Source organism: Dendrobates tinctorius, unplaced genomic scaffold (genome assembly GCF_039654945.1).
Source record: "Dendrobates tinctorius isolate UK_male_01 unplaced genomic scaffold, ASM3965494v1 ptg000019l, whole genome shotgun sequence".
In the NCBI taxonomy this organism is placed as follows: domain Eukaryota; kingdom Metazoa; phylum Chordata; class Amphibia; order Anura; family Dendrobatidae; genus Dendrobates; species Dendrobates tinctorius.
This window is the reverse complement of record NW_027361687.1, coordinates 65,470,947-65,484,060: the sequence shown is the minus strand read 5'-3', so window position 1 is coordinate 65,484,060 and position 13,114 is coordinate 65,470,947. Positions and strand designations below refer to the sequence as shown.

Here is a 13,114-nt window from a genome sequence, read left to right as displayed (position 1 = left end):
GCTTCAACTTGTAAGAGACATCGTTGATGCGAGTCAAGACCTCGAAGGGTCCGATATACCGGGGACCTAATTTGTGCGAAGGGATCCTAAGGCGGATGAACTTGGAAGACAGCCACACTCTGTCGCCAGGGTGGTAGAGAGGTGGGTCCAAGCGCCTTTTGTCTGCGTGTTTCTTCATCTTAACTCGCGCTTGTTCGAGAGCGGTTTTGGTCTCCTGCCAGATCCTGGAGAACTCCCCAGACAGAAGATCAGCGGCCGGCACACCCAAGACAGGAGGAACCGGTAGAAGCACGCCTGGATGTAACCCGTAGACGATGAAGAAGGGAGACTTGGCAGAAGATTCGTTGGCGTGATTGTTATACGCAAACTCGGCCCATGGGAGCAAGTCAGTCCAGTCGTTCTGGTGAGCGTTGGAGAAATGTCGGAGGTAATTAACCAAAACTTGATTAGTACGCTCTGCTTGACCGTTAGTCTGAGGGTGATAGGCGCATGAAAAATCCAGCGTGATGTTCATAAACTTGCAGAGCGCTCTCCAAAATTGGGAGGTGAACTGGACTCAGAGACAATACGTTGAGGGAAGCCATGGGCACGAAAAATATGGTGGCTAAAAATCTTCAGGGGCCGAGGGCAATCCAGGCAGAGGAATGAAATGAGCCATCTTGGATAATCTATCCACAACGACAAAGATGACAGTGCATCCAGCAGAACGAGGCAAGTCAGTGACAAAGTCCATAGCAATGTGCTGCCAGGGAGCTGAAGGAACCGGAAGCGGGTGCAAGAGTCCAGAGGAAGAGTCCAGAGGGTAATTGCCGGGGGACTTTGTTTTTGGCACAGGATGGACATGAGGCTAAAAAACCTCGAACATCTTGAGGAAGAGTAGGCCACCAATAGTAACGAGACACAAGACGAAGGATCTTTTTAAACCCAACATGGCCCGCAATTTTGGAGGCATGACCCCAATGCAAGTCTCGCCTCCTGTTAGTCTCAGGGACAAAGGTCTTACCCGGTGGATGGTAGACAAACTGAGGGGTGCCACCATGATGATCTTGGAGGGGTCCAGGATGTGCATAGGGTCCTCTTCTGTGTCGACAGCGAGAAAGGATCTGGACAACGCATCAGCCTTGAGGTTCTTCCTACCCGGGCAAAAGTGCAATTCGAAATCGAAACGGGCGAAAAGCAAAGACCATCTCGCCTGTCGTGGATTTAGTCTCTGTGCCGATCGGATATATGCCAAATTCTTATGATCCGTGTAGATCTTAAAAGGATGCACAACTCCCTCCAAAAGGTACCGCCACTCCTCCAACTCCATCTTCATGGCCAAAAGCTCCCTGTCACCAATGGAATAATTCCGTTCCGGAGTGGAAAACGTCTTTGAGAAGAAGCCGCAGGTGACCAGTCGCCCAGAAGGAGATCTCTGAGAGAGTACGGCGCCGGCCCCGATAGCAGAGGCATCCACCTCCAAAATAAAAGGTTTGTTAGTCTCTGGGCGGTGAAGGACGGGAGCGGAAGCGAAGGCTTGCTTCAGAGCGAGAAAGGATCCTTCGGCCTCTGAGGACCAAACGTGAGGGTTGGCCCCCTTGCGAATCAGAGCGGAGATAGGAGCGGTCAAGGAAGAAAAATGAGGGATGAACTGCCGATAGTAATTGGCGAAACCCAAGAACAGTTGAATTGCCTTGACTCCATGAGGTTGCGGCCAGTTGAGTACGGCTGACACTTTCTCAGGATGCATGCTTAAGCCAGAATCAGAAACGATGTACCCCAGGAATGGAAGAGAGGTTTGATCAAAGGAGCAATTCTCCAGTTTCGCATACAGGCGATTCTCCCTCAGGCGCGACAGGACTAGACGGACACTCCTTCTATGGGCAGACAAATCTGGGGAAAAGACCAGGATATCGTCCAGATACACCACCACGCAAGAATACAAGAGGTCTCGGAAGATGTCATTCACGAATTCCTGGAATACTGCGGGAGCATTGCACAAGCCGAAGGGCATGACCAAATATTCATAGTGGCCATCCCTGGTGTTGAAAGCGGTCTTCCATTCATCACCAGGGCGAATACGGATGAGATTGTAGGCCCCACGTAGATCCAGTTTGGTAAAAATTCATGCCCCCGCAACCGATCAAATAGCTCAGGAATGAGAGGGAACGGGTACTTGTTCTTGATCGTGATGTTATTGAGGCCCCGGTAGTCGATGCAAGGATGAAGAGCCCCATCTTTTTTCTTCACAAAAAAGAAGCCTGCGCCTGCGGGAGAGGAAGACTTCCGGATGAAGCCTCTAGCCAGATTTTCCTGGATGTACTCGGACATGGCTTGGGATTCGAGAGGATTCAAAGGATAAATTCGGCCCCGGGGTGGAGTAGCCCCTGGAATGAGATCGATAGGGCAGTCATATGGACGATGAGGGGGCAGGCTCTCTGCCTCTTTCTTGTTAAAAACGTCCGCGAAGGACCGATAGGCTGAAGGCAAAGCCGCGGGTGCCACAGGAGACCTAGGACACTTGATTGGCTGAATGGGAAGTAGACATGTAGAATGGCACGACTGACCCCATCGAAGAATGTCCCCAGATCGCCAATCGAGAACGGGCTCGTGAGTCCTTAACCACGGAAGGCCTAAGAGAAGCGTGTGGGACAGCGAGGGCAGTACAAAGAAGGCAATATTCTCCCGATGTAGAGCTCCGACTTGTAATTCCACCTCTTCAGTGACCAAGGTAACAACCTCCCGCAGGGGAGCACCATCGACTGAAGCTAACTGCTGAGGAGACTCCAAGGATCTGACAGGTATCCGCCTCAAGCTGAATGAAGTTCCCGGCAGCCCCAGAATCAATATAGGCAAGCTCAGAGACGCGGGAGGAACCAAGATTCAATAGGACAGAAAGGGTCAAGGGTAGAGAGGTATCTCTAACACCTAGGGAGGCCTCTCTTACCTGTCCTAGGCGGAGGCGTTTCCCGGTCTCACCGGACATGAACGCAGAAGATGGGAGGCACTGCCGCAGTAAAGATAGAGACCCTTGTCGAACCTCTCCTGGAGGCGCTGCTCTGCCGGTTTAAGGCGATCTACCTGCATAGGTTCAGGCACCGGGGCAGAGGAGGTAGAGCCAAATCGCGGACTGGAGGGACTGCGTGTTGCTAGAGGAAGACGGGGAAGTCTTCTCTCCCTGGCAGACTCGCGGGAGCACTCCTGGAAGCGCAAGTCAATGCGAGTCGCCAGGGAAATGAGATCCTCCAGGGACGTTGATGTATCCCGACCCGCCAGCTCGTCCTTGATACGAGGAGACAAACCCCGCCAAAATGCTCCCACCAAGGCCTCTTTGTTCCACCCAAGCTCAGAGGACAGGGTGCGAAACTGAATGGCATATTGGCCTACAGAAAGAGTACCCTGGCGGAGATTAAAAAGGGACTCCGTGGTAGAGGCCAGGCGTCCTGGTTCTTCAAAGACCTTGCAAAAGGTCTCTAGGAACGTGGAGAGCTCGGAGTCCACCGGATTGTCACGCTCCCTGAGTGGTATTACCCAAGCCAATGCTTCGCCCTCCAAGTGGGAAACCATAAAGGCCTCCTTGGCGCGATCAGTAGGATATTGCAGAGGCAGCAATTCAAAGTGCAATCGGCATTGATTAAGAACCCCTGGCACAATCTGGGGTCTCCACCATATCGCGGGGGCTTAGCTAAACTGGGCGGTGGCTGTGGTATAGGTGCATGTACAGGCGCAGCTGCGGCAGACTGGAGAGAGAGGAGACGGTTATCTACCGAGGCCATGTAGTTTAAAATATGGCCCTGAGTATTGCGTTGCTGGGCGAGCTCCTGCTGGAGACTGGCCAGTTGGGATGCACTCCCGGGATCAGTGGGCTGTAGTGCTGATAGCCGAGATTCCATGGTCTTCAAGAAGGCCATGATCCGGGCCTGGTTGTCCCGTAGAGTTGCGAGTTCCTTCTGGGTGGTTGCTGAGGTACCAGCGGGGTTCATGGCCTGATCGTACTGTTAGGATCCCCAAGAGTGAACCCACTGGACCACGGCAACGAACCTCCCCTGGGCGAGCGGACCAGGTGGACCACCCCCTATACAGGGAGTGTTAGGGACAGGCCCAGGGGAAACTATTACCATGGCAGCTAGTACCCAAGGCAGACGGGGGAGACCAGACAGGTGGTAGACAAGGAAGCCGGAAGAGCGGTGAGAGCAGGATCAGGAAATGCGGAGATACAAGCAGGCATGGAGGGAACCCGGGAACTTGAGCAGGACGGAGACACCAGGTGGTACGGCTGGCACTCACGGGTACAGGCTGGAAGAAGACACTGGATAGCACGGCAGGAACACTGGAGACTGGACCGGGGTAGAACGGCAGGAACACAGGAGACTGGACTGGGGTAGAACGGCAGGAACACAGGAGGCTGGAGTCACGGGATGGCAAGGCAGGAACACTGGAAACACAGGAGAGAACAGGTAACACGGATGGGAGTACAAGTAAAGCAGCGGGAGGGGGGGAAGCAGCGGCGAATGCCAGCAAGTGTGGGGCCAGAATCACAAGGAAGTACAAGTGATGATCAGGCAGCGTCACTAGGGAGCGACGACCAGATAAGGGAGAGTGGAGAGGAGCTTCCGGGCCAGGATCCTCCCTACCATAGAGAGGAACGGGGGGGAGCTCCCCTGTCCGTGTTTCTGTCCTTCTCGAGTCCGTCCCTGCTTCTCCAGTCTGAACAGGTTCCTACCTGTTCCCAATAACCTCTCATTCCTGTATCCCACTCATAACTGTCTATGTTCCTGTCCTACCCGTATGGGTTCCAGTCCCGCTAGCCGTGCCCGCCTGTCCTGCCAGCGTGTCAGCCGTGCCCGCCTGTCCTGCCAGAGTGTCAGCCGTGCCCGCCAGAGTGTCAGCCGTGCCCGCCTGTCCTGCCAAGAGTGCCAGCTGTGCCTGCCTGTCAGTGTCTCAGCCGTGCCCGCCTGTCTGCCAAGAGTACCAGCCGTGCCTGCCATTGTATCAGTTGTGCCTGTCTGTATTTGTCCGCACTACACATAGTATTTTGTTCCCCAGTGGGATCAGCCACAGCCAGACACCACCCTGGAGTGGTACCTGGCAGCTACCTGCCGCACAAGCCTGACCTCACCATCAGAAGCTCCAGTAAACACCAAGGTAGCTGCTTAGTCACGCCCTTTCCAGGGTAGTCTGGTTTGTGGCACAGTGGGGCCATACCCCCACGCTTGCGCCATTCAGTCAGGGCGTGAGCATTGCACATTATAGAGGATGCCTATGGGGGTGCATTACACTACAGAGGGTGCCTATGGGGGTGCATTACATTATAGAGGATGCCTATGGAGGTGCATTACACTACAGAGGCTGCCTATGGGGATGCATTACATTATAGAGGATGCCTATGGGGGTGCATTAAGCTACAGAGGCTGCTGCCTATGGGGGTGCATTATGATATAGAGGCTGCCTATGCGGCTGCATTACACTACAGAGGCTGTCTGTAGGGGTGAATTACGCTATAGAGTCTGCCTATGGGGAGTTCATTATGCTATAGAGTCTGCCAATTGAGAGTGCATTATACAATAGAGAGTCTACCTATGGGGAGTGCATTATACTATATGGAGATCTATGGGGAGTGACTTATACTATATGGAGGCCTATGCAGCATGCATTATACTATATGGAGGCCTATGGGGAGTGCATTATACTATATGGAGGACTATCTGGTGTATTATGCTATATGAAGGCTTTGTAGGGGGCCATCATACAGCGTGGAGATTACAGTGCCCTGGCCATCATACAGCGTTGGGGCCATTAAACCGTTTGGGGGATATTAAAGGGTCTGTATATATACAGTGAGGGGGCATTATACTGTGTATAAGAGAGCATCATACTGTGTATAGAGGAGCTGTACAGGGGGAGACTTGGGACATTATTAAATGTAAAGTTGGCACTTATTGTTATAGGGGAACTCAGGTTACTGTAAATATCAAAGAGGCACACACAGGGCATTATTACTTTTTAGGGGACAAAATGTGGGCACTATTTTCTAGGGGGATGCTTTAGAAATTAGAGGGCACAGAGAACCACACAGCAAGTGCAGTAATAGGGACACATATGACAGCAATTGCTCAGCATTAGGGTATCAGCAGGATGAGGGGTTTGTGCAGGTTGGGAATAGTCCTGTTTTGGAAAGTGCTGAAAATGTGAGGTGTAAAAAGTGTCTTTGTTGAAATCTCTGTAGCCGAGTCCTGACTGGAGGAGTCGTCATGTCGGTCTGGGCCAGATGGAAATGCGTGAAAAGTGGATGACTCCGACAGAAAGATCGTCAGTGGTAAGTCATTATCTGTAACTCTGCTGTGATCTCTTATATGTTCGGTAGGACTGGTATCTACCACTGACCATATGGCGGTAATATCAATGTTGGTCTTTATATAGAGAATATTTTCAGTATCAGCGCAGTCATCTGCTGAGGTTCTCCTCATTATTAGGGTATGTGCACACGTTGCAGATTCGCTGCAGATCCGCAAGTAATTTACAGTACAGTGTTATTCTATGGAGAAAAAAAAATTTCTGTGCAAATGCTGCGGAAACGCAGCGTTTTTTTTCCCGCAGCATGTCAATTCTTTGTGCGGATTCCACAGCGTTTTTATACCCATTCCATTATAGGAATCCGCAGATGTAAAAACGCATGCTAAATCCGCAATAAATCTGCAGGAAATCTGCATAAAAAACACGCGGATTTTGACCTGCGGATTCAGATTCCGCGCAGCAATCCTCAACGTGTGCACATACCCTTAGGATGCGTCACCCAGTTATAATCAAGGTTACCTGGTTAGGGGCCCACTCTAGAAGTTTCGCGCCCCCGAACCAAAACTCTAGCTACGCCTCTGGCGCAACCTTTAGGCACAGGAAGCTGAGATATGAGGAGCTGTTTGACGAGACTATCAGACTGTAGAGCTGTTTTAGCTATTCCATGGGAGTGAGAAGATAGTAGAAGTGGAAATCACCTCTAATCACTGCAGTCATGGCAGAATGACATTAATCTGAAATTTTTGGATGCGAAACAATATCCCGAATGTCAGAGTGAAGCAAGGCATGGAACAAGGTTGGAAGGAAGGAAGGATCTGCTTGCTCATGTAGCTGCATTCTGGTTATGATATACAGACAGAGCTGACATAGAAATGGTCCTCCGGGGTCTGTTTTTCCTGATGCCACATGTTCCATTTTTCAGACTCGAGGGAGAATGTTAATATGCTTGATACGTCCAGCTTGTTATCTCCATATCGGGTTAAACGGGGGAGGACATATGGGTGGGATTCCTTGAGGTGCACAGTGAAAACACAGCTTTCATGAAAGCGATGGTGGTATAGTGGTGAGCATAGCTGCCTTCCAAGCAGTTGACCCGGGTTCGATTCCCGGCCATCGCAGCAATTTTTTTTTCTCTGTTTTCAATATTTTGGAAATGTCAAAGTTTGTTAATAATGCAAAAAGATAAATAGACTAATTGTGGGAGAAAAAGAATGCTTTTCCCAGACATCAGGTGTAGTTTAATGCTTCAATGCTATATCCCTGATAGATAACTTACCTGGCAAATAGGATTTTTGTGTACCTTTCAGCACCGGGGGCCCAGGTTGGCATCTTCTGAAACTCCCATAGGTACGGATAGTCAAAACAGACATCTGTTGCCCAGCTGCCACTTCTCCATAGCATTTGAGGGCTTAACTTCACCTTCTCTAAATATAGATTTCCGATTAGGGAAAGGGCAGCTGCCCATCCTATGTGATGAAATTGGTAATCCCTATTATGAATGTTTAAGAGGGGGTCTCCTGTACAGGATTTTCATCACTTTGCCAGAGTGGATGGTGGTTATAAAGGGCGTTTCTCAGTTTGGAGGACCTGACATGTCCTACATCACCAATAGTTATAAGTTATAAACCTAGCACTCAACTTTAGGATATTCAGAAGAATATTTATTGTAGTACGTAAAAAATGTTTCCCAAACTACTTGGTTTGGGAACCTAACCTTTAGCACCATTACTTAAGTTGTGCTCACGGTGTTTTTCCCTTCTACATTACCAATAGGCACTGAGTAGTTTTTAGATTTTTCTATGGTTATCTTGCAAGGAAATTGGATACCTGCAGTAAGATTTCCCTACAGTTTACAGCTTATTACTGTGGGTGACGACTGGGGGGCACTTTCTGATCAGCTTATTGTCAAGGAACCTTTCTGAAGAGTGCAAAGATGAAGATCCTCTTTATTAGCAGCAGTTTTTACTTTGTTATTTTATCCATCTTGTCTTCCTGGTCCCGATTTTATACTGGATAGAGCGTCAGCATGGATGTTCTCTGCCCCTCTCTTGTACGTGATTCTATACCGGAACGTCGCCATTCTGGACACACAACGTTGTTCCAGGGCCCCTAGCTTCGCATTCTCCAGATGAGCCAGAGGGTTATTATCGGTGCACACTAGAACTTTAGACCCGGACAGATATTCCGTGAACCTCTTCATCATAGCCCACACCAACGCAAGCAGCTGCAGCTTGAAAGAACTGTAGTTGTCCGGATTACGTTCAGAATCGTGAAGGGACCGACTCGCATAAGCGATCACCCTCTCTCTTCCGCCCTGCATCTGCGACAATGCAGCCCCAAGTCCATGCAAACTCCCGTCAGTGTGGAGAATAAATAGTTGAGAAAAGTCCGCATAAGCCAGCACAGGCGCTTCAGTCAAGGCTTTCTTCAAGTCTTGGAAAGCTTCTTCTTGTTGTTCTTTCCAACAAATCTTCCAGTTCTTTGCGCCAGAGGGCACTCCTTTCAACAGTTCTTGTAGCGGTATAGCTCGGCGAACAACATTTTTCACAAAATGGCAATAGTATCAAGCCAGCCTAAGAATGCTCGAACATCCTTTACTGTCTCCGGAGTGGGCCAATCTTGTATCGCCACAATCTTCTCCCGAGATGGATTTACTCCTATAGCTGAGACAACATGACCCAGGTACTCAATCTGATCGCAGAACAGATGACATTTTTGGGGTTTCACTTTCAGCCTGTATTTCTGCAAGCGACTCAACACTTGTTCTAGACGTTGTAAGTGTTCCTCAAATGAAGCAGCGTAAACTATGATATTGTATAAATAGATTAGCGTAGCTTCAAAGTTCAGATCACCCAGACATCTATCCATGAGGCGTTGAAAAGTTCCAGGGGCATTAGCCAGCCCGAAAGGCATTCGGTTGAATTCAGATAAGCCGATGGGCAGAATGAAGGCGGTCTTTGCTCGATCCTGTTCGGACATCGGTACCTGCCAATTGCCGCTGGCGAGGTATAATGTTGAAAAGAAGGGGGCCTCCCAAGCGCGGACAGGGACTCTTCAGTCCTGGGTGTTGGATAGGAATCCTTCACGGTACAGGCATTGAGTTTCCAATAATCCACACAAAAACGCAGTCCCATCTTTCTTTTGCACCAAAACTATTAGGGCAGCCCAGGTGCTCTGGCTTTTTCTGATGACTCCTTTTTGCAACATCTGTCCAGCATACCTTTCACCTCCTGATGTAATTGCGGTGGAATCTGTCAATATCGCTCTCTAATAGGTGCGGTATTTTCCGTGGGTATCTCGTGAGTGATGGCCGTGGTACAGCCAAAGTCATCTTCATGACGAGAAAACACATTCTTATATCTTCCCAAGCTTACACCTGCTGCAGCTGTTTCTGGGTGAGTTCAGCCGATTTTGTTCGCATTTGGTCCAGGATAATTCGGCCCTCTTGAATATGCTGAGACTCTGATGACACCAAAGCATTTACTGTTACTGTCCAGGGATCTTCATGATGTACTTTCAACTGCACGGGTTGAGATGGTATTGTTTCCTCAAGCATGCCCACAACTCGGGCCACTTCACTTCTGGGGCAAACTGTGATGTCCTGGTCCTCTAGATTAACACATCGTATGGGCACTGCTCCATCACGTACAGTGGCCAACGTACGGGCTACCAAAATTCCCGAAGGCAGTTTTTCCAGCCAAGAAGACTCAATCTGAATCTCCACTCCCTCCAGCGGATTACGAGCTTGAACAGACAGAGATATTACCATTTGTCCTAGGGGCAACAAAAGTTTATCAGCAGAGGGTACAATCACTTTTCCTAATGCTTCTCCCTCCTAGTATGACTCCTGTACTTGAACTACACGGACCAACTGCTGAAATATTCTTCGCTGAGGTGTGTGGGAACTCCACTGCTTCATGGTCTCATTGGAGGATTAATTTGTTTAGGTGATTTCCAAATTCTTTTAAGACGTTCATCCCCAGTGTAACGGTGTGTCTGTTGTTTACTTTTCTGCGGGTCAGCACCACACCCCTACGTTCCAGGTCTTTGCCACACATGGAGATCTGCATCTAAGCCACCCTTGCGACCGGGATGGGCAGTTGATTGGCAGCCATCAACTTTATCACCGGGCCCCACTCGGGCTGACCGATTTTGGAAAAATGTTGTCCATAATAAGCCTCTGGCATCGTTGTCACTTGGGAGCCTGTATCCACTAGGCAGCGTACGGCATGACCGTCAAACTCGCCTCAGACCAGAGGGCATGTAGACACTAAATTCGCGGGACTTCCACTACTCCTCCCCATCTGACCTGGCTCCGGCCGGTGTCCCCCTGACTCGAAGCCCTCTAGTTTAACAGATGTTGGAGCTGAACTCTTCCCCGACACGTGCACTCCCGTGCCATATGCCCATGTCCGCCACAGTTAAAGCATATGAGAGACATTTGTTGGCGGAACCCTTTGGGGTCCCGCTGAGACTCCAGACCTCCACTGGCCCCTGAAGCATCCGCAACAACTCTCCTTTCAAATTCAGAAATTCTTTCCATAGTTCCTCCACTCAGTGAGGTCCAGCATTGGTATTCACGGACACTTCTGCACCCCGAACCTTCTCCACCGGGACTATCACCCCCTGCACTTGTTCTCGGGTGCGCGCTTCGCTTTCTATTTCGGAGAACGTCAAGCGAGGGTTCACCCACACGTGCTCCCGCAGGGTCTGCTTCATCAGAGTGTCTCGCAAGCCCATCACTAAAAGGTCCCGCAACATTATGTCCATAGGCCCTACGCCTATGCCGTCTTTCCTGACTATCGCAGTATGTAGCTCCTGCAATACTTTCGTATACTGCGTCACAGTCTCCCCTTCTCTCTGCATGCATCTGAAAAGACGTGTCCTCAGTTCCCCTACATTAGTAGGGTCTCCATGAGTCTCTTCCAAAATGTGCAACACCTTACTAAAGGTGTCTCATTCCCTGGGGGCCCGTAACATCACTGAGTCTCTAGCTTCTCCGCCTAGGGCCATAATTGCCACCTCGGCCTCTAAGGCAGGAGTCATGGGGTGCATCCTCATCATGCTCTGTATTCGCTCAGTCCAGCTCCATGTCAAGGTGTTGTTACCATTCAATTTTGGAAAATTATTCAACATTGCCCCCCGCAAATTACTGGACCTCGGGCCACCCCCCGAATGTTTGTTCTGCCACCTCTGTGCTGTTAGTGTTAGGAACGCACTAAATAAAATAAATAATAAAGTGCGTTCGCCGCTTGGGGTCCACAGTGCAGTAGGTGTGAACACTGCTGCTAAGTAGTGACAGACGAGCAATATCGCGGAAATGCGCATGCGGGTTAAACGTCACCCAGGTGCGCAAAGCAATCACTGTTTACTCACAGAGATGCCAGCAGAGGTAAACAAAAAAGGCTGAGCCTGTTAGCATCACAGGTCTCAGGTAAATGCGTGCAGCGTCGCAACTGCGGACGCCAAAGAGAGCTGCAACTGCAGCGCGGCAAGGGACACTGCCGCTAGATGATAGTGCTGTGAGGCGCAGCTCAATCTGACGCTAGTGTAGAGGTGCGATGTGCACAGTGGCCTAAGGCTTGCCACTGACTGGCGCTGACTGCTACTCTAATACCCTATCCACATGCGTAATATCAGAGGGAGGGGAATATTAATGAGTCAGTCACCAGAATCATACATCCGTCACCATTCACACATCTAGCAAGTAAAGTCTATACTAGCGCATGGCCGAACGGCCATGCGGGCCTTTTATAGCTGTGCGCTGCCGGGACCTTCCAGATCTATGAGATGGATCAATCAGATCTGGAGAAGGACCTGAGCACGTGACTCCCGACCTCCAATGGGAGATCGTCTCGTGAGCATGCTCAGTGGAACGGCAGAGGAACTTAGCCTCAGGAATGGCTTGCTGCAGAGCAACATGTGAGGCTCTGGATTCCTGTTGTGTAGCTGCAGGAATCCGACGCCTAACAGTTAGACAGCATCCTGCCGACTACGCCAAATGTAAGGGTGAAAGCAGGATGAGCAGGAGGCAGAACAAGAGTTAACGGGTATTTTATGCAGCGATTAATTGGCAGTCAGTACTCCATGCAGGGAGAGTGGAAAAAGCACGATAATAAAAATACTGGAAAAATGAACAGTGTGGAACTAACGCTAACAACGATCGGTAAAGGAATGGATCACACTTATCATGTCTGTAGCTTCCGGCCGGTCAGGGATACACGATTCCACGGTGTCGACACAGCCACTTTTATCCTCAACCCACCCCCTGCAGTCAGGTGCAAGGGTCTGCTCCAGTCAGAAAGTACTTCCCCCGCAACAATGGTGACAGCCCTGATGGTTCCAGCCCAGACACAAGAAGCTGTCCCAGCCTGGACCATCTCCCTACATTGGCAACGTAGCTCTCTTTAGGGGAAAGAAGATGTGGAACTGTGGGTTGAGAACGTTACTTTTGCTAACTTGACCGTAGTACTGAGCTGTGCTGTGGTGAAGTAGAAAAAGTGATAACGAATAAAGGAGTAAATAAGAATGAATTGAAACTGTGTGTGGAAAAATGCTCCGTATTGTAAAGGAACTGTTCATCAAGTTGTGTGCACGCTATCTACTGTGCGTAATTTTCCCCCAAGTTATCTTTGAGTAAAAAGTTTCTTTTTGACTGGTGATCTCCCTCATTGAACTGTCAGACATCTGTTCCTGGCCAACCAATGTCAAAGGTTACTTGTGGCCTGCAAGGGCTTAGCGCTACCACAGCACAAGCCCCAACGCCCAGCCAGGACCCCCACCTTCATGTAATGTGACATTACACAACCTCATGTATGAAATTAGCTAGAAGATCTGAAAA

General features: G+C 49.8%; 1 non-coding gene across 1 annotated transcript; it reads left to right on the top strand.

Annotated features, from left to right (window-relative positions):
• Nucleotides 1-7,319: 7,319 nt before the first annotated feature.
• TRNAG-UCC (transfer RNA glycine (anticodon UCC)) lies at nucleotides 7,320-7,391 on the top strand. Its single transcript has one exon. It is a non-coding gene; the product is annotated as a tRNA-Gly (tRNA).
• The last annotated feature ends 5,723 nt before the right edge of the window (nucleotides 7,392-13,114 follow it).